Source organism: Macaca nemestrina, chromosome 10, assembly GCF_043159975.1.
Source record: "Macaca nemestrina isolate mMacNem1 chromosome 10, mMacNem.hap1, whole genome shotgun sequence".
NCBI classification, from domain to species: Eukaryota; Metazoa; Chordata; class Mammalia; order Primates; family Cercopithecidae; genus Macaca; species Macaca nemestrina.
Window position 1 is genome coordinate 33,186,428 of NC_092134.1, and position 27,164 is coordinate 33,213,591.

Below are 27,164 nucleotides of genomic sequence, written 5' to 3' on the forward strand. Positions count from 1 at the left end.
AGATGAGGTCTTGAGGGTAGGGCCCTCACGACGGACTTAGTGCTTTTATAGGAGGAGACACCAGAGAGCTTGCTCTCTTTCTCTCTTTGTCATGTGAGGACACAGTGAGAAGGTGGCCATCTGCAAGCCAGAACTCTACCATGCTGGCACCCTGATCTCAGATTTCCTCCAGAAATGTGAGAAAATAAATTTCTGTTTAATAAGCCACCCAGTCTATGGTATTTTGTGCAAGGCTTACATATATGATTAAGGCCACTGATCTAGGGAAGAATGGAGAATTGGGGCAAAAAATGCATGCTGTCAGAGACATTGAGTAGTATCTCATATTCTCTCCTCCTCCTTTCCCCACTCAGAGAAAGAATGTCTACTCTTCTTTATAGTCTTTTTAAAAACTCTGTCTATATCCTGTATTAATCATTAAAGGTTAGGTTATCCTTCCATGGCAAACAACCTTCAATTTCTCAGTGAGTTAACACCACCAGAGTGAATCTGGGGGATTCTCCATGGCAGCTTCCCTGCAGGTGTTGGCTCTGCATTCTACACTGTACCTGTCTATAACACTTCCATATTAACTAGTGATTGCCATGTCATGTTTGGGGAGCCAAACACCAGCAATTAAATGCTTTGGTCCCAAAGTGACACATTATCATTCTTGTGTAGGCAGAACTAGAGGAGAACCACGTATTGGTGAACATCAGTTATAATGTGTACTCTCTCTCCTCCCAGGCCTGTTTTCTTCTTTGGGCTTCATTTCTTCCTGCAACAGGGGAAACTGAGCTAGAGAACTTTCTGCTCAGACAGTCTGTGTTCCACGTCACCAACAGTCTTGTAGCTGCTTTGCCTTGCTGCCTTGGTGCTCTGGATTAAGTGCCTAGGACCTCCACCAGAGTCACCTAATTTATGAGAAATATCTGTGGGCATCCCTGAGGACCTGCCTAGCAGACCTGGCTCATGATATTGTGAGACAATTGCTTTTGAAAAATGAAATATATCCACTTTAATTTGGTGTCTGAGATTTTCTAATTCTAGCCCAAATTTGTTTTCAAGGATCATCTACTACTACAGACTTCAATCTAAACTGACACCTTACTGTTCCTTAGATATAACCTCAGACTTAATCTCATACTACTTTTGTTTTTGTTCACTTTGCTGTAGACACACTGACTTTTTTGTTGTTGTTTTACAAACATGCCAAGCTTGTTCCTACTTCAGGGCCTTTGTACCTGGTGTTTCCTTTGGCATACTCTTCCTCAGCTCCACTGTATTTCATCACTGTCTTCCCAGCTTAAATGTTGTCACCTCAGAATGACCTTTACTACCTTGCCTGGAATGTTTCCCCTCCAGTCCCCATAGCATATCACCTTCACATCACTTATCTGTAGCAGAAATCATTTCATATCTTTGTCTATGTTTATTGTCTGTCTTTCCCAACTGGCATGTAAACCCTCTGAGGGTAGGGGCCTCTGCTGAATTTTTCACTGCTGTAACCCTGGCACTTAGAAGAGTGGTTGGAACATAATAATTGCTTAGTAAAATTAGCTGCTAAGTTGATGCTGGCTTCTCAGCCTTTGGCTTTCTTCACCTGGCTACCTCTCCCACCCCATCCGCATTTCAGCATGTCTAAATCTTATACAGTCTCCAAAGTCAGCTTAAAGGCCAGCTTCTTCTTGAGTTTTTCACTTATCTATGTCTCCAGTTTTTCCCTAACAATCCCTAGCGAGAAGGCATCTCTTGCTTCCTCTAAACATTCATAATATCCAACAAAAATATTTCTAGGTATCATTCTCAAAGGACTACAACACTTTTCAGATTCAGTGTGCTTCTTAATCTCAGAACAACCTAGTGATAAAGTCCTCATAGATTAAGAATCTTGGAGAGGTCCTGCAACTTGTAAGAAATCCCATCATGCCTGGAAGTCTTGTGTTTTGCCTTCGAGTCCAGCACCCATTCCTCCACATTACACGTGACATTCATTTCTCTCACACATGTAGGTTATACACAAATAAAATAAAGTGTAATCCTTGTATCCTTGTCCCAGTAGGAAAAACATCACACTGTATCTAGCTCTGTCCTTCCATGTCTGTGTGGCTAAGGGGAGGTATGTATTCATTTTCATGGGAACCCTGAGGAGCAGCATCTGAGGGCCAAGGGCCACTGGGAAGGAGGCCTTCCAAGAGGAGATGCTCTGTGAGTCTAGTTTCAAAGGAAGAGAAGTCAGCCAGATTGAGGGAAAAGATGGAAACTCAGGGTTGAGACAGCCACAGGGACAAACTTGCAGGAAGGGTATTTGCTGGGCCTAGGCCCAAGAATTCTCTTATTGGTGACTGTTGCTCAAGTCATAGGCCCCTCTCACCTGATTCTGGAGCATGAAGATGGGGTAAATTTGGATGCTACTGAGAGGAAGAGTGCCCTTCTGCTCCCAGGCTGCTGAGGTCTCTTGAAGTTTAGGGGTTGATGAAGAGAAAATCACCCTGGGTAGAGGAGTGGGGAAAGGATTTATAAGAGAAGGAGAAGGAGTTGAACAATGAGAACATATGGGCACAGGGAGGGGAACATATGGGCACCGGGGCCTGTCGGGGGGTGGGAGGCAAGGGAAGGGATAGCATTAGGAGAAATACCTAATGTAGATGACGGGTAGATGAGTGCAGCAAACCACCATGGCATATGTATACCTATGTAACAAACCTGCATGTTCTGCACATGTATCCCAGAACTTAAAGTATAATAAAAAAAAAAAAAAGAAGAAGTATTTGTAGTTTCAAAGCTTAGAACCGTGAACAGTGATATGGTTTGACAAAGTATTTTTTTTTAAAAAAGAAGTATTTGTAGTTTCAAAGCTTAGAACCGTGGACAGTGATATGGTTCGACTGTGTCCCCCCTGAAATCTTGAACTGTAGCTTCCATAATTCCCACATGTTGTGGGAAGGACCTGGTGGGAGGTAATTGAATCATGGGGCTGGGTCTTTCTCATGCTGTTCTCATGATAGTGAATAAGTGTCATGAGATCTTATGGTTTTATAAAGGGGAGTTCTCCTACACAAGTTTTCTTTTGCCTGCTGCCGTGCAGGACATGACTTTGCTCCTTCTTTGCCTTCTGCCATGATTGTGAGGCCTCCCCAGGCATGTGGAACTGAGAGTCAGTTAAACCTATTTCCTTTATAAATTACCCAGTGTCATGTGTATCTTTATTAGCAGCGTGAAAACTGACTAATACAGACAGCTAATGCCAGAAGAGTATAGAAAGGACACAGTCTCTAGTATCTGCACTGGGCAGGTCTTATTTTGTGCTGCAGTTTTCTAACCATTTTACTTGTGCCTATAGTTAGATCTAATTTGTAATTAGGGTGGTTTTACTTGACATTATCAAAAAGCTCTGTTTAAATGGCCTTAAACAAAGAAAGAGATTTATTGGATCATGTAACTGAAAAGTCCAAAGAAAGGATGGGTTTCAGATGTGGTTAGATCCAAGTTTCAGTTTTTACAGCCATAATTCTCTCAGCTCTATCCTCCTCTATGTTGCCTTCATCACAAGTGGGCTTCTTTCAGGTAGCAAAATGTATGCAGCAGTTCCTGACCTCACCTCAGCACATTTGTCAATCAGGATTGTCCTCTTTTCCATTAAATCGAAGTCCTGGGTTTCGTTCTGATAGGACCAACTTAGGTTGTGTGCTCATTCCTACATCAAATACCCTGATAAGGCAGATAAGATGATGCTGATTTCTGAGACTACTTAAGGTTAACCCCTTTTTGTAGCAGTGGAATTAATTCCATCCAAACTCTGTGGCTGCTCTACAATAACAGGGTAGAATACTTTTATTCTACCCTGTCCACTGTATTCTTCCTTTTCTTCTGGAAGCTTAGACATACATGCTCCATGAGCTCAGGATCATACCTAGCTTGTTCTCCAGTGTATATTTTTCAGTTTTGAGTTTATGGTGGGCACTCGGTAAATACTTATTAAATGAATACATCAAGTATTTTATGAATCTTTGACTTATGCCTTTACTGAATCTTCTATCTCTGCACTTTCCTGTTCTAAAATACAATTTGTCCTTTTTTTCTCCAACAAAAGACATACTCATATAATTTTTCCTCAGCCTAAATTTTTTCTTCCTTCTGTTGTCTCTCAAACTATTGTTCCATCATTTTCTTCTCCTTCATTTTCAGACTTCAAGAGAGCAGTCTGCTCCAGCTATCTCCACTGCCTCACCATTCACCGATACCTTAACTCCTTGCAAGCTGTGTTTTCCCTTATCATTCTGCTGCTCTCTCAAGTGTCACTAATACATTTCTTTTATTCTCAAATCCAGTGGCCTTTTTGTCAGTCCTAATTTTCCATGATTTCGCTGTTGCAAATAATGCTGTTGATGGTCCATGCTTCTGGAAACACTTATTGTTGTCTTGATGATCCTTCTGCCTCTGACTGCTCTCCTCTTTCCTGGTTTGGCTTGGTTTGATTTTCTGATAATTTTCTCTTAATTCTTCCCTTTGCCTTCTCTCATCTTGTTAAATATGGATCATCTCCAAGGTTCTACATGTTTCACCCTTTCTTACCTTGTCTGCTCTCAACTTCAGCTCTCATATTTATGCTAGATGCCGTTCAAATCATAAGCCCTAATCTCTGCTCTGTCCTCCAGGTCTGAATTTGCGACTAATTCATGAACATTTTCACTTGCATATTCCACACAAAGCCAATGTGTCAGAATCTGTCCATATCCTCCTCCCTGTCCACCTTCTTCTATTTTATTCTTCCATTCTCTGCATGCTGATACCATCCTCTTAGTTTTCTGTTCTCAAAAATTAAGAGAGGCATTGACTTCTCCCTTTCTTCATTTATTGTATTATTCTGAAAGGGCTGAAATAAAGTCTACTATATTCTACATTTTCAAACTGTCTTTTAAAATTCAACTTAAGGTTGCATAAATGTCTTCTTTTGAGAAGTGTCTGTTCATATCTTTTGCCCACTTTTTGATGGGGGTTTTTTTTTTCTTGTAAATTTGTTTGAGTCCTTTGTAGGTTCTGGATATTAGCCCTTCATCAGATGAGCAGATTGCAAAAATTTTCTCCCATTCTGTAGGTTGCCTGTTCACTCTGATGGTAGTTTCTTTTGCTGTGCAGAAGCTCTTTAGTTTAATGAGATCCCATTTGTCAATTTTTGCTTTTGTTGCCATTGCTTTTGGTGTTTTAGATATGAAGTCCTTGCCCATGCCTATGTCCTGAATGGTATTGCCTAGGTTTTCTTCTAGGGTTTTTATGGTTTTAGGTCTAACATTTAAGTCTCTAATTCATCTTGAATTAATTTTTGTATAAGGTGTAAGGAAGGGATCCAGTTTCAGCTTTCTACTTATGGCTAGCCAATTTTCCCAGCACCATTTATTAAATAGGAAATCCTTTCCCCATTTCTTGTTTTTGTCAGGTTTGTCAAAGATCAGATGGTTGTAGTAGATGTGTAGTATTATTTCTGAGGGCTCTGTTCTGTTCCATTGGTCTATATCTCTGTTTTGGTACCAGTACCATGCTGTTTTGGTTACTGTAGCCTTGTAGTATAGTTTGAAGTCAGGTAGCGTGAGGCCTCCAGCTTTGTTCTTTTGGCTTAGGGTTGTCTTGGCAATGCGGGCTCTTTTTTGGTTCCATATGAACTTTAAAGTAGTTTTTTCCAATTCTGTGAAGAAAGTCATTGGTAGCTTAATGGGGATGGCATTGAATCTATAAATTGCCTTGGGCAGTATGGCCATTTTCACGATATTGATTCTTCCTATCCATGAGCATGGAATGTTCTTCCATTTGTTTGTGTCCTCTTTTGTTTCGTTGAACAGTGGTTTGTAGTTCTCCTTGAAGAGGTCCTTTACATCCCTTGTAAGTTGGATTCCTAGGTATTTTATTCTCTTTGAAGCAATTGTGAATGGGAGTTCACTCATGATTTGGCTCTCTGTCTGTTATTGGTGTATAAGAATGCTTGTGATTTTTGCACATTGATTTTGTATCCTGAGACTTTGCTGAAGTTGCTTATCAGCTTAAGGAGATTTTGGGCTGAGACAATGGGGTTTTCTGAATATACAATCACGTGATCGGCAAACAGGGACAATTTGACTTCCTCTTTTCCTAATTGAATACCCTTTATTTCTTTCTCCTGCCTGATTGCACTAGCCAGAACTTTCAACACTATGTTGAATAGGAGTGGTGAGAGAGGGCATCATCGTCTTGTGCCAGTTTTCAAAGGGAATGCTTCTAGTTTTTGCCCATTCAGTATGATATTGGCTGTGGGTTTGTCATAAATAGCTCTTATTATTTTGAGATACGTTCCATCAAAACCAAATTTATTGAGAGTTTTTAGCATGAAGCACTGTTGAATTTTGTCGAAGGCCTTTTCTGCATCTATTGAGATAACCATGTGATTTTTGTCTTTGATTCTGTTTATATGCTGGATTATGTTTATTGATTTGCGAATGTTGAACCAGCCTTGCATCCGAGGTATGAAGCCCACTTGATCATGGTGGATAAGCTTTTGGATGTGCTGTTAGATTTGGTTTTCCAGTATTTTATTGAGGATTTTTGCATCGATGTTCATCAGGGATATTGGTCTAAAATTCTCTTTTTTTGTTGTGTCTCTGCCAGGTTTTGGTATCAGGATGATGTTGGCCTCATAACATGAGTTAGGGAGGATTCCCTCTTTTTCTGTTGATTGGAGTAGTTTCAAAAGGAATAGTACCAGCTCCTTCTTGTACCTCTGGTAGAATTAGACTGTGAATCCGTCTGGTCCTGGACTTTTTTTTGGTTGGTAGGCTATTAATTATTGCCTCAATTTCAGAGCCTGTTATTGGTCTATTCAGAGATTCAGCTTCTTCCTGGTTTAGTCTTGGGAGAATGTATGTGTCCAGGAATTTATCCATTTCTTCTAGGTTTTCTAGTATATTTGTGTAGAGGTGTTTATAGTATTCTCTGATGGTAGTTTGTAATTCTGTGGGGTTGGTGGTGATATCCCCTTTATCATTTTTTATTGCATCTCTTTGATTCTTCTCTCTTTACTTCTTTATTAGTCTTGCTAGCAGTCTATCAGTTTTGTTGATCTTTTCAAAAAACTGGCTCCTGGATTCATTGATTTGTTGAAGGGTTTTTTGTGTCTCTATCTCCTTCAGTTCTGCTCTGATCTTAGTTATTTCTTGCCTTCTGCTAGCTGTTGGATGTGTTTGCTCTTGCTTCTCTAGTTCTTTTAATTGTGATGTTAGGGTGTCAATTTTAGATCTTTCCTGCTTTCTCTTGTGGGCATTTAGTGCTATAAATTTCCCTGTACACACTGCTTTAAATGTGCCCCAGAGATTCTGGTATGTTGTGTGTTTGTTCTCATTGGTTTCAAAGAACATCTTTATTTCTGCCTTCATTGGGTTATGTACCCAGTAGTCATTCAGGAGCAGGTTGTTCAGTTTCCATGTAGTTGTGTGGTTTTGGTTGAGTTTCTTAATCCTAAGTTCTAGTTTGATCGCACTGTGGCCTGAGAGACATTTATGCAGCCAACAGACACATGAAAAAATGCTCATCATCACTAGCCATCAGAGAAATGCAAATCAAAACCACAATGAAATATCATCTCACACCAGTTAGAATGATGATCATTACAAAGTCAGGAAACAACAGGTGCTGGAGAGGATGTGGACAAATAGGAACACTTTTACACTGTTCTTGGGACTGTAAACTAGTTCACCCATTGTGGAAGACAGTGTGGCGATTCCTCAAGGATCTAGAACTAGAAATACCATTTGACCCAGCCATCCCATTACTGGGTATATACCCAAAGGATTATAAATCATGCTGCTATAAAGACATATACACACATATGTTTATTGTGGCACTATTCACAATAGCAAAGACTTGGAACCAACCCAAATGTCCATCAGTGACAGACTGGATTAAGAAAATGTGGCACATATACACCATGGAATACTATGCAGTCATAAAAAAGGATGAGTTCATGTCTTTTGTAGGGACATGGATCCAGCTGGAAACCATCATTCTCAGCAGACTATCACAAGAACCAAAAACCAAACAGTGCATGTTCTCACTCATAGGTGGGAAGTGAACAATGAGAACACTTGGACACAGGAAGGGGAACATCACACACTGGGGCCTGTTGTAGGGTGGTGCACGGGGGAGTGGGGAGGGATAGCATTAGGAGATATACCTAATGTAAATGACGAGTTAATGGGTGCAAGCACACCAACATGGCACAGGTATACATACGTAACAAACCTGCACATTGTGCACATGTACCCTAGAACATAAACTATAATAAAATAAAATAAAATTCAACTTAAATGCTCTTTCCTCTATGATGCCTTTCCTTATCGTAGCTAGAAGATCAGTTTTCAATCATTTTTTCTTATTGAGATGACAGATTGACTCTCAACTCTGAGGTGAAGGACTACAGCTTATTTTATTTTTCCTGTCTCCAAACTCCTGGCAGTGTCTGGTAGATATGTAGTAGGTGCTCAAAAGATGTTTGTGGAATGGATAACTAACTGATTTTTCTATTGATTTTATCTGTTTAGTATCACTGTGATTATTATTATTTTTAACTTTTTGTTCCCACTGCCTTTATTCTACTTCAGGTCCTTGTTATCTTTGATCTAGACTCCTATAATGATCTCTTGACTGCCTTCATTTTCTCTCTTTTGTAGTCTGCCATATACATTGCTTTTAGATATACTTTTGAAAACACAGATCTAATAATGTCACTACATTCCATAAAGATCTTCAGTGACTCCTTATTTCCAACCAAATAAACATTTCTCAGTTTGACTTTTCAAGGTCTTCTGTCATTTCACCTTAAGTGATCTTTTGTTCTTCATGTCCCTGTCTTCTATATTTACTAGGCAAATTGAGCAATTTGTCCTCTATATTCCTGCCTCTGTTTATTTATTCCTTTAATAAATATTTGTTGAACATCTGCGACATACCAGATATTCTAGGTACTAAGGAGACCATTGAAAAAGTGATAGTCTCAGCCCTCTCGGAACTTGACGTCTGTTGAGGAAGAGAGACATTCAGTTAATTACGTACATAATATTTCATTGCAGTTATGAAAGCATATGCTGCTGCTTTTTATTGAAATGAAGGCTACCATATTCTGTATTTTCAAATTGTATCTTTTAAAATCTAACTTAAATGCCCCTTCCTCTGTGATGCCCTTCCTTGTCTTAGCTAGAAGTTATCTTTCACCCTCTAAGCTCTGGTCCCACTCTACTTGTACCTTCTCATGACTCATCTCATGCTTTGCTTTGTATTATTATGTGTGAATATTCTTTCTCTTACAAGGCATTTAAATCGTTAGTGTGGAATTAGAATCACTTTCAACTTTGCATATCTTAGTATCTTTCTCATAGCAAGTTGGAAGCGTTAAGTAAGATGTAATGTGGGATCAATCTTTTCAGGTATTTATTTTAAGTATCTTTTTTTTGGCTTTGTTGATTGGCTGTATGTTCATCAGTTTGATTCATCAGGTATTAGCAGGGGAGAGACCAGGATGTGAATCTTGGCCCTGACAGGAGAGAATAGAGGTAACCTACAGATTGTCTTTCATTTACTCTGCCTAGTTTTTTTCCCCCCTGAAATCCCCAGAAATGTTTTTGTTTTATTATTAGCTTCTATATTGCTGATTTTTAACATTGTTACATTTAGTGCCATATTGTATCTGGAGGTTATACTGCTTTACATTATTGTACATTTCATTTATTGTCATGCCCTATTTAGGACATTGTTGTGTCAGCCCTAGAGCTGACCCAGATGTTCACAAACAGGGCACTCAGAGATACCTTGAGGCATTGTGGGAGTATAGATTAGGCTACGCTTTGCATGCTCATCTCTGGGTGTATAATCAAGCTTTACTTAGAGTAAATGTGTATTCTTTCCAATTATTTGGCTGTTATTTCTTGCAATTTTTGGAAATGTGCTTATGCATTTACTAATGTTATAGGAATGATTTTGTCAGACAACAGTTAATATTTTGTCTACCTAAATTGTCAATGAAAGTACATCTTAACTGTTAATGATTAGCAAAGAGCCTTTTTAAAATTGTATACAATTAAAGGAAATTAAAATAACTTTCTCTTAAATGTGCAAACTTAATTTTATTAGCTGCCCTTTGGGAACTAGGTTATTAGTTTCATGTTCCCTTTACATGAAAAATTATAGTGAATCTCCTTTTACAAAGGAGAAAATTTCATTACTCTAGGATTATGTCTTATTCCACATTTTACAACACTCACTAACTGAATTTACTCTTTAAAAAGTGAGCATTAAATAAATACAGTTTAACAATTGAGCACTTTTCTGCTTCTCAATGTTGAATAATAAAAAGAGAAATCTTGTCATTTGTTTTTAGTTACCTTGATCCTGATAAGGTCATGCTAATACATCACCTTCATTCCTTGTGTGAAAATATTTATACTACAATGAACCTGTGATGATGAGACTTCTGAAAGAATGATGGAAAGAACCTTCATGTGGCCGGGCAGGGTGGCTCACACTTGTAATCCCAGCACTTTCGAAGGCTGGGGCAGGAGGATCACTTGAGCCCAGGAGTTCAAGACTATCCTGGTCAACATAGTGAGACCCCTGTCTCTACAAAAAAGAAAAAATAAAAATTAGCTGGGCATGGTGGCTCACACCTGTAATCGCAGCACTTTGGGGGGCTCAGGTGGGAGGATTGCTTGAGCCCAGGAGTTTGAGACCAGCCTGGGAAACAGTGAGATCCCACCTCTACAAAAAATAGAAAAGTACCTGGCTGTGGTCACGGCCACCTGTAGTGCTAGATGCTCGGGGGCTGAGGCAGAAGGATTCCTTGAGCCCAGTAGGTCGAGGCTGCAGTGAGTTATCACTGTGCCACTGCACTCCAGTCTAGGTGACAGAGCAAGACCCTGTCTCAAAAGAATTTTCTTTTAAAAAGAACCTTCAGATGGTATATAAGCCTACTCTGGTTTGTTTATAATGAATGAAGGCCCCCAAAGAAGCTATTGTTTAAGAAAAGGTGGTTATTAGATCTGAAAGAAAATGGGAGGCATATATTTTTACTTTTTTGGATTAAATGGGAATGGCAGTTTTCTTCTACACCTTAAGCTTGCCCTCTCTACCAGCCTCTGCGGGGCCTCTTGATCCTTCAAATTTCTCATTTTTATCTAACAGGCCTGATGGGTCATTCTGAGCATTTAGTTGGGAAATGGAAGGTCCTTACTCTCTGAGAATGTACAAGGCAGGAATTAGCAGCTGCTCTTTAGTTTTTGATCTGTTAATTGGGCAGCCATACTGGCTATTTTGGCAATATTGGTGGCAAATTGCCGCTTGAATCTTACAAAAGAGTGTGACTTTGTGACCAACTCTGGTTTTCTCTAGCATGTAGGCTGGGGATTTCATGTCACCAGTGGTGATTGGATGTTTAGAATACTTCAGTTTACCTCTTATGATATGTTAGCAACTTGAATAATATAAGAAGAAAGGTGCGTTAGTCATCTATTGTTGTATAACAATATTACCATAAACTTAGTGACTTAAAGCAACGTGTATTTGTTGTCTCATAGTTTCTGGGGCCAGGAGTCAGGGTATAGCTGACTTGAATCCTCTGCTCAAGGTCTCACAAAGCTTCAATCAACATATTTGCCAGTAGTTAGTTCTCAACTGGGGCTCAACTAGGGAAGGAGATGTTTTCAAGCTCACTTGGGCTGTTGGCAGAATTTAATTCCTGTGGTTGTAGGACTGAGGGTTTCAATTTCTTGCTGGCTATCAGTCCAGGGCCAGCTTCAGCAACTAGAATTGTCCTGCAGTTTCTGGCTGTATGACCACTTGCTTCCTCAAAGCCAGTAAAAGATGGAGACTCCAAAAAATGGATATGACAGATTTATGTAACATAATCACATAGTCATGTACATGTATCACATCTGTCGTGTCACCTTCGCTTATTCTTTTGACTATAAACAAGCCACAGGTCCTGCCCATACTCAAGGGGAGGGATCACAATGGTACATGGAAACTGGGAATTGGGGATTATGAGGATCGTGTTCAGAGCCCACCTGACATCCGAAGAGAAAGGAAAATTGGGTTGATTCTGCCCTCAGGATTTTCTTTTCACTTATTATAGATAACTTGAGGGCAGGATTCTTGTCTGATTTATCATGTATCTTCTGTTTGCTGCCATCACCCACCTACTAGATGGTGTGTTACACTTAGTAGAAACTCAGTTGGTACTTGTAAGCTTAACTGTTATGCTATAAAACTACTATCAAAGAAAGAAAATGCATACCCCTTTTCTCAGAAGAAGGTATCCTAGTGCTCTATGTGTATTTAATTTGGGAGAATACAGATCACCTTGTTAAATCAGTATAGCAATATAATAGTTGTTTGAAGATTTGGAACCATATGCCACGTTGTCAGGAGAGACTAGCAACTGTATAAGGAGACCTTCTTTTCATCGTGTTCTACTTCTTTGTCTATCAGCATAACATTTTCTCCCAAATCAGCAGGCAAAATTAGCAAGGGCTTTTAATTTTTGTCTAAGAGAAGAACAGAAGCTGCCAAATCAGAGGAGAAGTGGGTATTTCTAACTCTGAGACTTGTGTACCTAAATTATCATACTCAACCTTGTAGAAATATTAATTATGGGTATACTTGTCGTCCATGTGGCTGTAGAATTGACATTTTGCTTACACCAAAGCTGTGCTGTTTGTTATTCTTCTTTCTTGGATAGTTAAGATGGAGATTACTTTCCAACTTTGGCCTGGCAGAATGACTTCCACAGAGAAGGGTGGCAAGAAGAAAGGCTCTCCTGCTGTCAATGGGGGTGGTGATCCAAGAATACACCATCAACACTCAGAAGCACATCCATGAGTGGGCTTCAAGAAGCATGCCCCTGGGGCACTCACATCCAGAAATTTGCCATGATGAAGGAGATAGGAACTCCAGATGTGCGCATTGATACCAGGTTCAACAAAGCTGACTAGGCCTAAGGTTAAGGGATGTCCCATATTGTATCTGTGCATGGTTGTCCAGAAAACGTAATGAGGATGAAGGTTCTCAAGCAAGCTCTATACTTTGATTACCTATGTACCTGTTTCCACTTTAAAAAATCTATAGTCATTCAGTGTAGATGAGAACTAACTACTGGTCATTGAATACATGAAATAAGGTTATAAAACTGCAAAAAAGGTGGAAGCTATATAACCATTGAATACTTACACTTCTGTAGTGTGAATTTATGCAAGGTCACAAAAGTAATGCCTGAAAATAGAGGGAAAAAAAAGCAACAAAGAGGGTAGGTCTTTGTGGAGTGAGGAGGACCTTAATAAGTTAAATATTAATCTAACAGTAACAGACAAGGCAGCCAAGAATACAGCGATCAGAGGTAGGAATGGTTTATATTGAATAAAAGACTGTGAATGGAGAAGTAGATGTTCCCAGTCAGTAACATAGGCCTTATAATAAATGAGTACCACCAATAGCCAAAGAGTAGACAGTTACCAAATATGGTAGGTTCCTCAGTTGCAACTGTAATTATGCATTTTTTTTTAAGCGGTGGGGTCTCTCCATATTGGCCAGGCTGGTCTCGAACTCCTGGCCTCAAGTGATCCTCCCATCTTGACCTCCCAAAGTGCTGGGATTGCAGGTGTGAGCCACTGTGCCTGGCCTAATTATCCCTTGTATTTTACAAGTAGCATAACGTTTCAGGACAGAGATATTGGATGGAAAACTATTTAATTTTGACTTAGCTTTTGAGAATTTTTGTTCTCATCTTCTGTTACCAGCTTTGCTTGGCAGAATTCTAGGATGACTCCCAAGATTCTCACCTGATACGGTTTGGCTCCACGTCCCCACCCAAATCTCACCTTGGAGTGTATCCTCATAATCCCCATGCATCAAGGGCAGGACCAGGTGGAGGTAATCAGATCATGGGGGCGATTTCTCCCATGCTGTTCTCGTGATAGTGAGTCTCACAAAATCTGATCATTTTATAAACATCTGGCATTTCCCCTGCTTGCACTCATTCTTTCTCCTGCTGCCCTGTGAAGAGGTGTCTTCTGCCACGATTGTAAGTTTCCTGAGGCCTTCCCAGCCATGCGGAACAGTGAGTCAATTAAACTTCTTTTCTTTATAAATTATCCAGTGTCAGGTATTTCCTTATAGCAATGTGAGAATGGACTCATAATAGGGTACACATCCTGTAGAGTCACTTGTGATTAGGTCACTAATCAGTTGACTTTAAGTGAGTTAAGAGGGCCATTATCTGGGCGGGCCTGATCTAATCAAGTGAGCCTTTAAAAGGGATTGGGCCTCTTTACCAAGGACCCGCCAACATGGGCCGCGTTCGCACCAAAACCGTGAAGAAGGCGGCCCGGGTCATCATAGAGAAGTATTACACGCGCCTGGGCAACGACTTCCACACGAACAAGCGCATGTGCGAGGAGATCGCCATTATCCCCAGCAAGAAGCTCCGCAACAAGATAGCAGGCTATGTCACCCATCTGATGAAGCGGATTCAGAGAGGCCCTGTAAGAGGTGTCTCCATCAAGCTGCAGGAGGAGGAGAGAGAAAGGAGAGACAATTACGTTCCCGAGGTCTCAGCCCTGGATCAGGAGATAATTGAAGTAGATCCTGACACTAAGGAAATGCTGAAGCTTTTGGACTTCGGCAGTCTGTCCAACCTGCAGGTCACTCAGCCTACAGTTGGGATGAATTTCAAAACACCTCGGGGACCTGTTTGAATTTTTTCTGCAGTGCTATATTATTTTCAATAAATCTGGGACAACAACAACAACAACAACAACAACAACAACAACAACAAAAAAGGGATTGGGGTTTCCCTGAAGTTAGAAAGATTCAAATCTTGGGAGCATTAGAGAGCCTATTGAGGGGACCACTAGGCGGGGAATTGCTGGTGACATCTAGAAGTTGAGAGCGGCTCCTGGCTGACAGCAGGAAAATGGGGGAATGTCTGTCTTACAACTGCAAGGAAATGAATTATGTCAGCAACCAGTGATCTTAAAAGAGAGCCCTATGCTTAAGAGGAAACCATAGTCTTGGTGGACATTTTGATTTCAGCCTGTGAGATCCTGAGTAGAGGACCTAGCTAATTCAGACTCCTGACCACAAAAAGTGTGAGGTGGTAAATGTGTGTTGTTTAAGATGCTAACCATATAGTTTTTTTTTTTTTGTCAGACATCTATCGATAAAGAACATATCCTTATATGCAGCCTAAGCTTCTAAACTATCACTTTTCTAAACACACCCCATCCCTTCCCAACTTTGTGACTATACTCAGGTGTTCTCTTCCCTGGAATGATTTTTGTTATATATCTATTCTACCCATCATTTAAAATCTATCTCATGAACCACCACCTTATTGATTCTTTCTCTGCTTCTCTAGGTGAATAGGATCTTTCTATCCTTTGAATATCAAGTGTAGTTTATATCTCTTACGTGTAACTTTGTTTTGTAAAAGTTATTTGTATATATGGTTTATGCTTTTTATTTTAATTTTTTTATTTATTGGAATAGAAAGGACTGTATATACATTCAAATATTCCAACAGTGGGAAATAGTATGTAATGAAAATTAAATATTATCTATTTAAATATTAAATATTAAAAATTATCTCAGATCACCAGTCCCCCAATTCTCTGACCCAAAGGCAATCATTCTTTTCAGTTTTCACTTATCCTTCTGTAGAGATTCTATACTTAGACAAGCATTTATGTACATATCTCCTCCCTCCTTTATATACAAAATTAATGTGTTTATTGTCTCTTCATTGTGAGATGTTTGAAGAATCCATGTCTTTTTTTTCTTTTTGTATTAATCTCCTAAAGTACGAAAGTATTTAAGACCTACTGAATTTAATCTTTTTAACCAAGTTGGTTTTCGAAAGATAAACAAAATTGGCAAACTTTTAGCCAGAATAAGAAAAATAGAGAAGATCCAAGTAAAATCAGAGATTAAGAAAACAAACATTATGACTTATACTGCAGAAATTCAAAAGATCATTAGAGACTAGTGTGAGCAGCTATATACCAATACATTGGAATAGCTAGAAGAAATGGATAAATTCTTAGTCACATACCCTACCAAGATTTAACCATGAAGAAATCCAAAACTTGAACAGACCAATAACAACTGACAAGATTGAACTGTCAGCAAAGACAAGCCCAGGATCCAATGGCTTCACTGCTAAATTTTACCAAACATTTAAAGAAAAATTAATACCAGCTCTATTCAAACTCTTCTGAAAAATGGAAGTAGTTTCTCCTTCCAGGCTCATTCTACAAGGTCAGTATTACCTTGATACCAAAACCAGACAAAGATACATCAAAAAAAGAAAACTGCAGGCCAGTATTACTGATGAACATTGATGCAGAAATCCTCAACAAAACACTAGCAAGCCAAATCCAACAACACATCAAAAAGATCATTCATCATGACCAAGTGGGATTTATTCCAGGAATGCAAGGATGGTTCAACATGCACAGATCAATCAATGTGATACATCATATCAACAGAATGAAGGACAAAAACTATATGATCATTTCATTTGATATTGAGAAAGCATTTAATAAAATTCAACATCCCTTCGTGATAAAACCCTCAAAACACTGGGTATAGAAGGACATACTTCACCACAGTAAAAGCAATATACAACAGACCCACAGCTACTATCTTACTGAATGGGGAAAAATGGAAAACCTTTCCTATAAAATCTAGAACAAGACAAAAATGCTTACTTTCACTACTATTATTCAACATAGTACCGGAAGTCCCAGCTAAGCAATCAGACAAGAGAAAGAAAGAAAGAGCATCCAGATTGGAAAGGAAGAAGTCAAATTATCCTTGTTTGCAGATGATACAGTCTTGTATTTAGAAAAACTAAAGACCCCACCAAAAAACTATTATAACTGATAAACACGTTCAGTAAAACACGTTCAGGTTTTGCAGGATACAAAACCAACATAAAAAAATCAGTAGTGTTTGTATATGCCATGGTGAAAATCTTAAAAAGAAATCAAGAAAGTAATCTCATAAAAATATACCCAGGAATAAACTTAACCAAAGATGTGAAAGATCTCTACAGTGAAAACTATACAACACTGATGCAAGGAATTGAAGAGGACATGGAAAAATGGAAAAATATTTCATGTTTATGGATTGGAATAATCAGTATTGTCAAAATGTCCATACTACCCAAAGGAGTCTACAGATTCAATGTAATCCCTATCAAAATACCAGTGATAATTCTTCACAGAAACAAAAAATAGTCCTAAAATTTATGTGGAACCACAAAGGACCCAAAATAGACAAAGCCATCCCAAGCAAAATGAACAAAACTGGAGGAGTCACATTTTCTGAATTCATATTATACTACAGAGCTATAGTGACCAACACAGCATAGTAGTGGCATGAAAACAGACACAGACCAATGGAACAGAATAGAGAACCCAGAAACAAATCCACACACCTACAGTGAACTCAATTTTGACAAAGGTGCCAGAACATACATTAGGGAAAAGACAGTCTCTTCAGTAAATGGTGCTGGGAAAACTGATATCCATATGCACAAGAATGAAACTAGACCCCAAACTCTTGCCATATACAAAAATCAAATCAAAATGGATTAAAGACTTTAAGACCCCAGACTATGAAATTAGTACAAGAAAATTTTGTAGAAACTCTTCAGAACATTGGACTGGGCAAAGATTTCTTGAGTAATACCTCACAAGCACAGGCAACCAAAGCAAAAATGGACTAATGGGATCACATTAAGTTAAAAAGCTTCTGCACAGCAAAGGAAACAATAAAGTGAAGAGACAGCCCACAGAATGAGAGAAAGTATTTGCAAACTATCCATCTGACAAGGGATTAATAACCAGAATATATAAGGAACTCAAACAACTCTGTGGGAAAAAATCTAATAATTCAATTAACAGTTCTCAAAAGAAGACATTCATACAGCCAACAGACACATGAAAAAATGCTCAGCATCACTCTCCATCAGAGAAATGCAAATCAAAACCACAATGAGATACCATCTCACACCATTAGAATGGCAATCATTAAAAAGTCAGGAAACAACAGATGCTGGAGAGGATGTGGAGAAATAGGAACACTTTTACATTGTTGGTGGGATTGTAAACTAGTTCAACCATTGTGGAAAACAGTATGGCAATTCCTCAAGGATCTAGAACTAGAAGTACCATATGACCCAGCCATCCCATTACTGGGTATATACCCAAAGGATTATAAATCATGCTGCTATAAAGATACATGCACACATATGTTTATTGCGGCACTATTCACAATAGCAAAGACTTGGAATCAACCCAAGGGTCCATCAGTGACAGACTGGATTAAGAAAATGTGGCACATATACACCATGGAATACTATGCAGCCATAAAAAGGATGAGTTTGTGTCCTTTGTAGGGACATGGATGCAGCTGGAAGCCATCATTCTCAGCAAACTATCGCAAGAACAGAAAACCAAACACCGCATGTTCTCACTCATAGGTGAGAACTGAACAATGAGATCACTTGGACTCGGGAAGGGGAACATCACACACTGGGGCCTATCACAGGGAGGGGGGAGAGGGGAGGGATTGCATTGGGAGTTATACTTGATGTAAATGATGAGTTGATGGGTGCTGACGAGTTGATGGGTGCAGCATGCCAACATGGCACTGGTATACATATGTAACAAACCTGCACGTTATCCACATGTACCCTAGAACTTAAAGTATAATAAAAAAAAATTGGCAAATATTTGAATAGACATTTATCAAAAGAAGACATACAGATGGCAAACAGGCATGTGAAAAGATGTTCAATATCACTGATCATCAGATAAATGCAAATCAAAACTACAAGGAGATATCATTTCACCCCACTTACAATGGCTTACCTCCAAAAGACAGGCAATAATGAATGCTGGAGAAGATGTAGAGAAAAGGGAATATTTGTATGCTGTTGGTGGGAATGTAAATTAGTAGAGCTACTATGGAGAACAGTATGGAGGTTCCTCAAAAAACTAGAAATATATAGAAATACCATATGATCCGAAGTCTCAGGATACAAAATCAATGTGCAGAAATCACAAGCATTCTTATACACCAATAACAGACAGAGAGCCAAATCATGAGTGAACTCCCATTCACAATAGCTTCAAAGAGAATAAAATACCTAGGAATCCAACTTACAAGGGATGTAAAGGACCTCTTCAAGGAGAACTACAAACCACTGCTCAGTGAAATCAAAGAGGACACAAACAAATGGAAGAACATACCATGCTCATGGATAGGAAGGATCAATATCGTGAAAATGGCCATACTGCCCAAGGTAATTTATAGATTCAATGCCATCCCCATCAAGCTACCAATGAGTTTCTTCACAGAATTGGAAAAAACTGCTTTAAAGTTCATGTGGAACCAAAAAAGACCCCATGTTGCCAAGACAATCCTAAGCCAAAACAAAGCTGGAGTCATCACGCTACCTGACTTCAAACTATACTACAAGGCTACAGTAACCAAAACAGCATGGTACTGGTACCAAAACAGAGATATAGACCAATGGAACAGAACAGAGCCCTCAGAAATAATACCACACATCTACAGCCGTCTGATCTTTGACAAACCTGACAAAAACAAGAAATGGGGAAAGGATTCCCTATTTAATGATTGGTGCTGGGAAAATTGGCTAGCCATAAGTAGAAAGCAAAACTGCATCCTTTCCTTACTCCTTATACGAAAATTAATTCAAGATGGATTAGAGACTTAAATGTTAGACCTAAAACCATAAAAACCCTAGAAGAAAACCTAGGTAATATGATTCAAGACATAGGCATGGTCAAGGACTTCATGTCTAAAACACCAAAAGCAATGGCAACAAAAGCCAAAATTGACAAATGGGATCTCATTAAACTAAAGAGCTTCTGCACAGCAAAAGAAACTACCATCAGAGTGAACAGGCAACCTACAGAATGGGAGAAACTTTTTGCAATCTGCTCATCTGACAAAGGGCTAATATCCACAACCTACGAAGAACTCAAACAAATTTACAAGAAAAAAACAAACAACCCCATCAAAAAGTGGGCAAAGGATATGAACAGACACTTCTCAAAAGAAGACATTCATACATCCAACAGACACATGAAAAAATGCTCATCATCACTGGCCATCAGAGAAATGCAAATCAAAACCACAATGAGATACCATCTCACACCAGTTAGAATGGCGATCATTAAAAAGTCAGGAACCAACAGGTGCTGGAGAGGATGTGGAGAAATAGGAACACTTTTACATTGTTGGTGGGACTGTAAGCTACTTCAATCATTGTGCAAAACAGTGTGGCAATTCCTCAAGGATCTAGAACTAGAAATACCATTTGACCCAATCATCCCATTACTGGGTATATACCCAAAGGATTAAAAATCATGCTGCTATAAAGACACATGCACACGTATGTTTATTGCAGCACTGTTCACAATAGCAAAGACCTGGAATAAACCCAGATGTCCATCAGTGACAGACTGGATTAAGAAGATGTGGCACATATACACCATGGAATACTATGCAGCCATGAAAAAGGATGAGTTCGTGTCCTTTGTAGGGACATGGATGCAGCTGGAAACCATCATTCTCAGCAAACTATCGCAAGAACAGAAAACCAAACACCACATGTTCTTACTCATAGGTGGGAATTGAACAATGAGAACACTTGGACACAGGAAGGGGAACATCACACACTGGGGCCTATTGTGGGGAGGGGGAGGCGGAGGGGGAAGGATAGCATTAGGAGATATACCTAATGTAAATGACGAGTTGATAGGTGCAGCACACCAACATGGCACATGTATACATATGTAACAAAGGTGCACGTTGTGCACATGTACCCTAGAACTTAAAGTATATATATAAAAAAAACCATATGGTCCAACAATCCCACTGCTAAGTATATGCCCAAAAGAAATCAATATATCAAATACATATCTGCACCCCCATGTTTATTGCAGCACTATTCCCAATAGCCAAAATTTGGAATCAACCTAAGTGTCCATCAACAGACAAATAGATGAAGAAAATATGTTACATATACACAATGTAGTATTATTCAATTGTAAATAATGAGATCCTGTAATTTGCAACAACATGGATGGAATTGGAGGACATTATGTTAAGTGAAATAAGCCAGGCACAGAAAGGGAAACTTTGCATGTTCTCACTCATTTGTTGAAGCTAAAAATTAAAACAATTGAACTCATGAAGATAAGAGAGTAGGATGATGGTTACCAGAGGCTGGGAAGGGTAGTGGGGCAGTGGGGATGGTTAATGGGTACAAAAATATAATTAGATGGAATGAATAAGACCTAGTATTTGATAGCACAACAGGGTGACTATAGTCACATTAATTTATTATATATTTTAAAATAACTAGAGTATAATTGGAATGTTTATAACACAAAGAAATAAATGCTTGAGATGATGGATACCCTGTTTACCCTGATGTAATTATTACACACTATTTCTGTATCAAAATATCTCATGACCCCATAAATATATACACTATGTACCCATTAAAAATAAAACATTCTTTTCCACAAACCTTTCATTGATGTTGCTTATATTAACTCTAATTTTATTTTGATAGACACATCAATTAAAATGTTCTCCTTAATGTAGACTCAAAACTTTTTAGAACATTTCACTGCTTAGAATGAATGCTGCTATATAGCAGAAAATATCAAAGTTTCGTAATTACAAGACATGTTTCCTGGGTTAGAACTGCATGGATGAATATCTGTGCATTGGATATTACTATCAGCATGTGTATCCCTTCTGTTTTGGTAATCCCTCTGTCTTTCTCTTAACAGAGTGGTTATTGTATGAAGAGTCTTAATGGGAATGGGATTGAGAACACTGCAATAGGATAAGAGGTTTTTCTTATATAAGAATTTGTGAAAATTAGTTCTATGAGCTGAATCTGAAATATTGTATTCATTACCTGTTCCCATGATGCTGTTGGACAAATGAAGCTTATAATATTTCCTGCAATTCTATAAAAATAAAGCAACAGAAAAATCTAACTTTTCCAATCTGTGAGCATGATTCTGGGGCCTGAAATTTTTATTAACACTTCGACTAACTAGTTTACTTCTCACTCCCTAGTTGCTTTAATGGCCTTATATAGAGTCTGTTGACCACTTCCAAGTCTGCTTTTCCTCTCTTATGTATTCTAGGATTATCTGATTCCCTTTTTTTAATTGATAAAATTAGGAAGAGTGAAAAAGAGAAGTCACCTGGAGTTACGATCCTGAGAGGGTTTATACCCTTTGTGACTAAGTTCTTAACCAAGTTTGTTTTTGAAGTGTATATGAGTGTTAGCTTTTTATATTCTCTCTTACTTTCTCCTTATTCACAATTATGCTACTTAGCACATCATTAAGGAAAATCTATAAGGGCAATGAAATTAGAGAAAACAACGATTAAAACTTTAATATTTGTCAGCAGCTTTATAAAATAGTAGGTGGTTGAAGACTTTGAATTCAATCGAATTTGAGTACTGAAGATTGTGTTTATCTCTGAATTTTAATTATCCAAGCCACCATTTTTTTTCCTGTTTCTTAGGATAACATTTATATTATTGAGGAGGAAATTCAGGACCAGTTTATCTTTCATGTGTATGAATAAGTACTTCATAATTAAGTGTTTTCTATATAACAAGAGTTCTATAAGAAAATAATGAATTTCAGCCTTCAACTAGCTAAGAAAACACTGAATTTAAAACTTAAAAGTGCCAAGAAGATATTTGATAATGATAACCTCATTTAGTAAATTTGTATGGTTTTCCTTAAAGATTCAGATTATAACATTTTTAGTTATAGTATAATTTTTATATAGCAGTTAAAATGTTTTTTAAAATTAAAATTAATTAGTAAAAATAGTACAAACTTAAAGCAGCATATTCCTGTTTCTTCTTTCTTTTTTTTCTTTTAAAGAGATGGGGTCTCACTGTGTTGCCCAGGCTAGAGTGCAGTGGTGCCATCATAAGTCACTGCAGTCTCAAACTCCTGGGCCCAAGTGATCTTCCTGCCTTAGCCTCCCAAAGTGCTGGTATTACAGGTGTGAGCCACTGTTCCTGGTTTATATAACATTTTTAATGGTACCTCACAGTGTTCACCAGAGAACGTGGAACTCATTATGATTTCTAATTTTGTTTTCTAATTTGATAAGTCCCTTGTAAAAAGCAGCAAAGAGACATTCTTCCTAGGTAATCTTTGCATTTTAAGTAGCTTCAATGATGTTAATGTTTTTAGGACAAATATTGAACATATATATTTTTGAACAGTATCAATTTATGGCAAACAGATTTTAGAAAACATTTGAATAACTAAGTTGGTTATTTTTAATATCATTCACAAATTTCTGTTAACAATTTACATACAGTAGGAATTTACTGTGTCTTCTCTAGTTGTGACTAACTGAAACCTAATTCAAACCAGTTTAGGACAAAAGGGAATTTATTGACTACTGTAATGGGGTCAGGGAAAGACAGGGTGAGGCTAAGCTTCAGGTCTGAATGAGGGAATTAGGTATCAATAGGACGCTATTTTTTTTTTCTTTCAGCTTTCACCTTTGTTTCAGTGTGTCTGCTTCATTTTCTTAGGCCTAATTCCCACACATGGTTGTTGGCAGAGAGGGACTTCAATCAATTATCTTTCAGTTTCTAAATACAAATTTCAAAAATCTAATTTACATTTATGGCTTCTGATTGGCTCAGCTTGGAAGATATCCAGCCAAGCAACTGTAATCCAGAGGGTAGGCAGGATTTCAAAGCTCATGTTCTAACCACATGATTACAGAGAATGTGTTTCCACAAGGTAGTAGCATGGGGGAATGGGGACAGTGAAAAGACAAGATAGTGAGCACAATACTTTTACCTTTTGAAATAGGAGGGAAGGTCTGGAACATTTGTAGCTATTTAGGAGGGATGCTTTAGCAGGAGTTAATAAGGGATCATTTGCAGTGTGTATTAGGGTTCTCCAGAGAAACAGCCAATAGGATATGTGCATATGTATATAAAGGCATTTATTATAAGCAATTGGCTTGTGTGATTATGGAGGCTGACAAGTTCCAAGACCTGCAGGGTGCAGGATCTGCAAGCTGGAGATTCAGGAGAGTCAGCGGTATGGTTCCATTCTGAAGATCAGCAGGCCTGAGACCCAGGAAGAGCTGATGTTTCAGTTCAGGTCAGAAGATAGGAAAAAACTGATATCCCATTTTAAAGGCAGTTGGGCTGGTGGAATTTTTTCTTATTCAAGAGAAGGTCAACGTTTTTGTTCTATCCAGACTTTCAACTAATTGGATGAAGCTTACCCATGTTAGGAAGGGCAGCCTACTTTACTCAGTCTACCGATTTAAACACCTTCACCAAATAACGTTTGACCAAATATCTGGGGACCTTAAGTTGACACATAAAATTAGCCATCACGAGGTGATACTTGCTAGAATATGGGATGGAGTATGTTTTGTACTTTGCAGTTCTAATATAAGCAAATTAAAGTTAATATAGAGCAAGTTAAAGTTTAACTGATAAGCATTAAATATATAAATTGGCAACCCAGGTTTTTCTCAATGATTTTCATTCTTACTATATCCAAAATGCATATAACCCTTTATCAAAATGGGAAGATATTTGGAATGTGAAATGGGATATATAGGCAACCAATCTTATGATAAATGAACCTGGGCCTACTGGCCTAAAAAACTACTTAAAAGCTATCCATTTAGATGTGAGGCTATAAATCTTCAAAGATAACAGCTATTGAGTTAGAGAAGCAGCAAATGAAAAATCTGTTTGAATATTAGATGGGTAATGTTTCAGTATATGAAAAATTAAGCTTGACTTAAAGCCAGCCCTACCATTGGAAATGTTCATATTGGATGACAATTCTGTTTATTAACTTTGTTAGGTTTTCAGAAACAAATATTTTATGTTCTATTATATTTAATAAGTAAAACCAGTTTGTTTGGAATCACTTACCTTTTTTTCAACGGGCTCATCAGCCTTATCCCTCCTTTTGACGAAGCTTAACATTGAGCTGGAAGTCAAAGGAGAAATGTTCATAGGGTCCAGCTCCAATGTTATAAAGCAAGACAAAGAAGGGTGCATTGGGAGCTGTGAGAAAATACACTGATAACTATCACACCCAGAACCGATATATACTTTCTTGGCTTGGGATTCCTGGACTATCTGGGTGGTATAAATTTAAAGCCCCGAAGATAGGAGGCTAGGTCATATTTAAGAATTCTCCAGGAGACTTTTTTATTCTTCCTGGAGCACAGGCCGAGAAATGCAAGTTTCCTTTTATCTTCTCATATGCCAGTGATAGCCAAGTATGCAATCCTTTGAGGGTACCAGCTTTATCTAGAGATTTGACTCTCATCTGGCCAAAGGCTGTTAAACCCAAGCCCACTGGTTACTTCCCAAGGTGACTACAGGTAAGCTCCCAAGCTTGTTGCTCTGGTTTGGAATTGTATCTTTGTTTTTAGCTCCTAGGGCTTTCTGTTAAATTATTGTGAGATCCTAGCTCTAGTTTTGTATCCACACAGGGTTTTATTTATTTTCTTTATCTTATTTCTGCTCCATTGTAAGCCACCCTCCAGCCGCCCTCCCACTCTTTGTCATGACCTTAATTGGCATTTATTCTAGGTGCTGGAAATACAACTATGAACAAAACAGAAAAATTCCATGTTCTCATGGAGTGAATCTTTTTTAAAGGGGAAAGAAAAATAACTAATAGTGCATCTAGTAGTGATAAATGCTATGAATAAAAGTGAGCAAGAATACAGAAATAGAGTGATATGGGTGCCGTTTGATGAAGTCATATCAAAGACTCTGTTTGTCTTAGTCTATTTGGGCAGCTATAATAAGATACCATTGACTGGGTGGCTTATAAACAATTCATTTCTCAGAGTTCTGGAGATTGGGAAGCGTCTGGTAGGTCCCTCTCTCTGATTCGTAAATGGTGCTTTCTAGCTGTGTCCTCAAATAGTGAAAGATGCAAGTCATTTTTCAGGGGCCTGTATAATAAAGGTGATAATGTCATTCCTGAGGGCTTTGCTGTCGTGACATGATTACCTTCCAAAGGGTTCCACCTCTTAATACCATTATCTTGGGGATTAGGATTTCAACATACGAATTTTTGGAGAACACAAATATTTGTACCATATCAATGTTAATGGTACATATATGTAACAAGCATCTCATCTTGGCATCCTAAGAAATGTTAACTTAAAAGCTGAACTAAGAAATTGGATATTGCTACAGTACCCCAAATATTAGTGTAAGTTTTAAAAAGAGAATGGGGAACTATCTTGAGAACAATTCCTTGAGTAATGTCATCCTTTAATATTTCCTATTATACATGCTTCCAGTATTGAATAATAAATGAATCTATAATACACCAAACAGTGCTTCTGACATGCATTATAAACTCATGTTCCTCTAAAGTCTTTTGCTCTTCCTGTATTCACTGTCTCTGTAAAAGGCCCACCACCATCCATCCTGTTGCTTATACCACTTGTTTGCTCTTCCTTCATTCAGCGTGCATTTAAGTACCTGCCTGTGTTAGGTACTGTGTCAGGAAGGCACTGAGTATCAGGTCTTTGACTAGGGGATAGTAAGTGAGGTACTTGCCACAGGTATAAAATTTAAGAGTGTGCCTAAGTAATAAGTAATATACAGTATTTTAATTTAATGTTTAAAAAATCAAAATGTATGCAAAAAGTCTATGATGAACAAAACACCAAATTTTTAAATAGAAACAGATTTCAACCTTGTATCAGCATGAACCTGAAGTTGAATGCCTCACTCTCCTCACCCTAGTTCTAGTCCTGCTAAGAATATGAGGGGGATAAGGCACAGTCTCTGCCCACAATGAGTTTATCAGTAGGAGGAGGAAGACGTGAATAAATAGGTACCCCCTAAAAGGCCACTAAGGTAGAAATAAAATAGGTTCAAAGGAGAAGATGTTTCTACTAGGGGGATAGTGGGATTAGGAAAAAACTCAAGGAGTCATCCAAGGAATCTCTTTCTTCCTTACTTTTACCAAATTTTCTCATGGAAGACCCTCTTGAATATGTTCTTT

The 27,164-nt window shown here is 38.3% G+C and overlaps 1 protein-coding gene and 1 pseudogene across 13 annotated transcripts in view; both read left to right on the top strand.

Annotated features, from left to right (window-relative positions):
- LOC105463367 (ankyrin repeat and sterile alpha motif domain containing 1B) overlaps positions 1-27,164 on the top strand; it is a 1,291,052-nt gene that overhangs the window by 37,429 nt on the left and 1,226,459 nt on the right. The gene's annotated exons all lie outside the window — the stretch shown is intronic.
- Positions 14,291-14,792, top strand: LOC105493855 (small ribosomal subunit protein eS17 pseudogene; annotated as a pseudogene).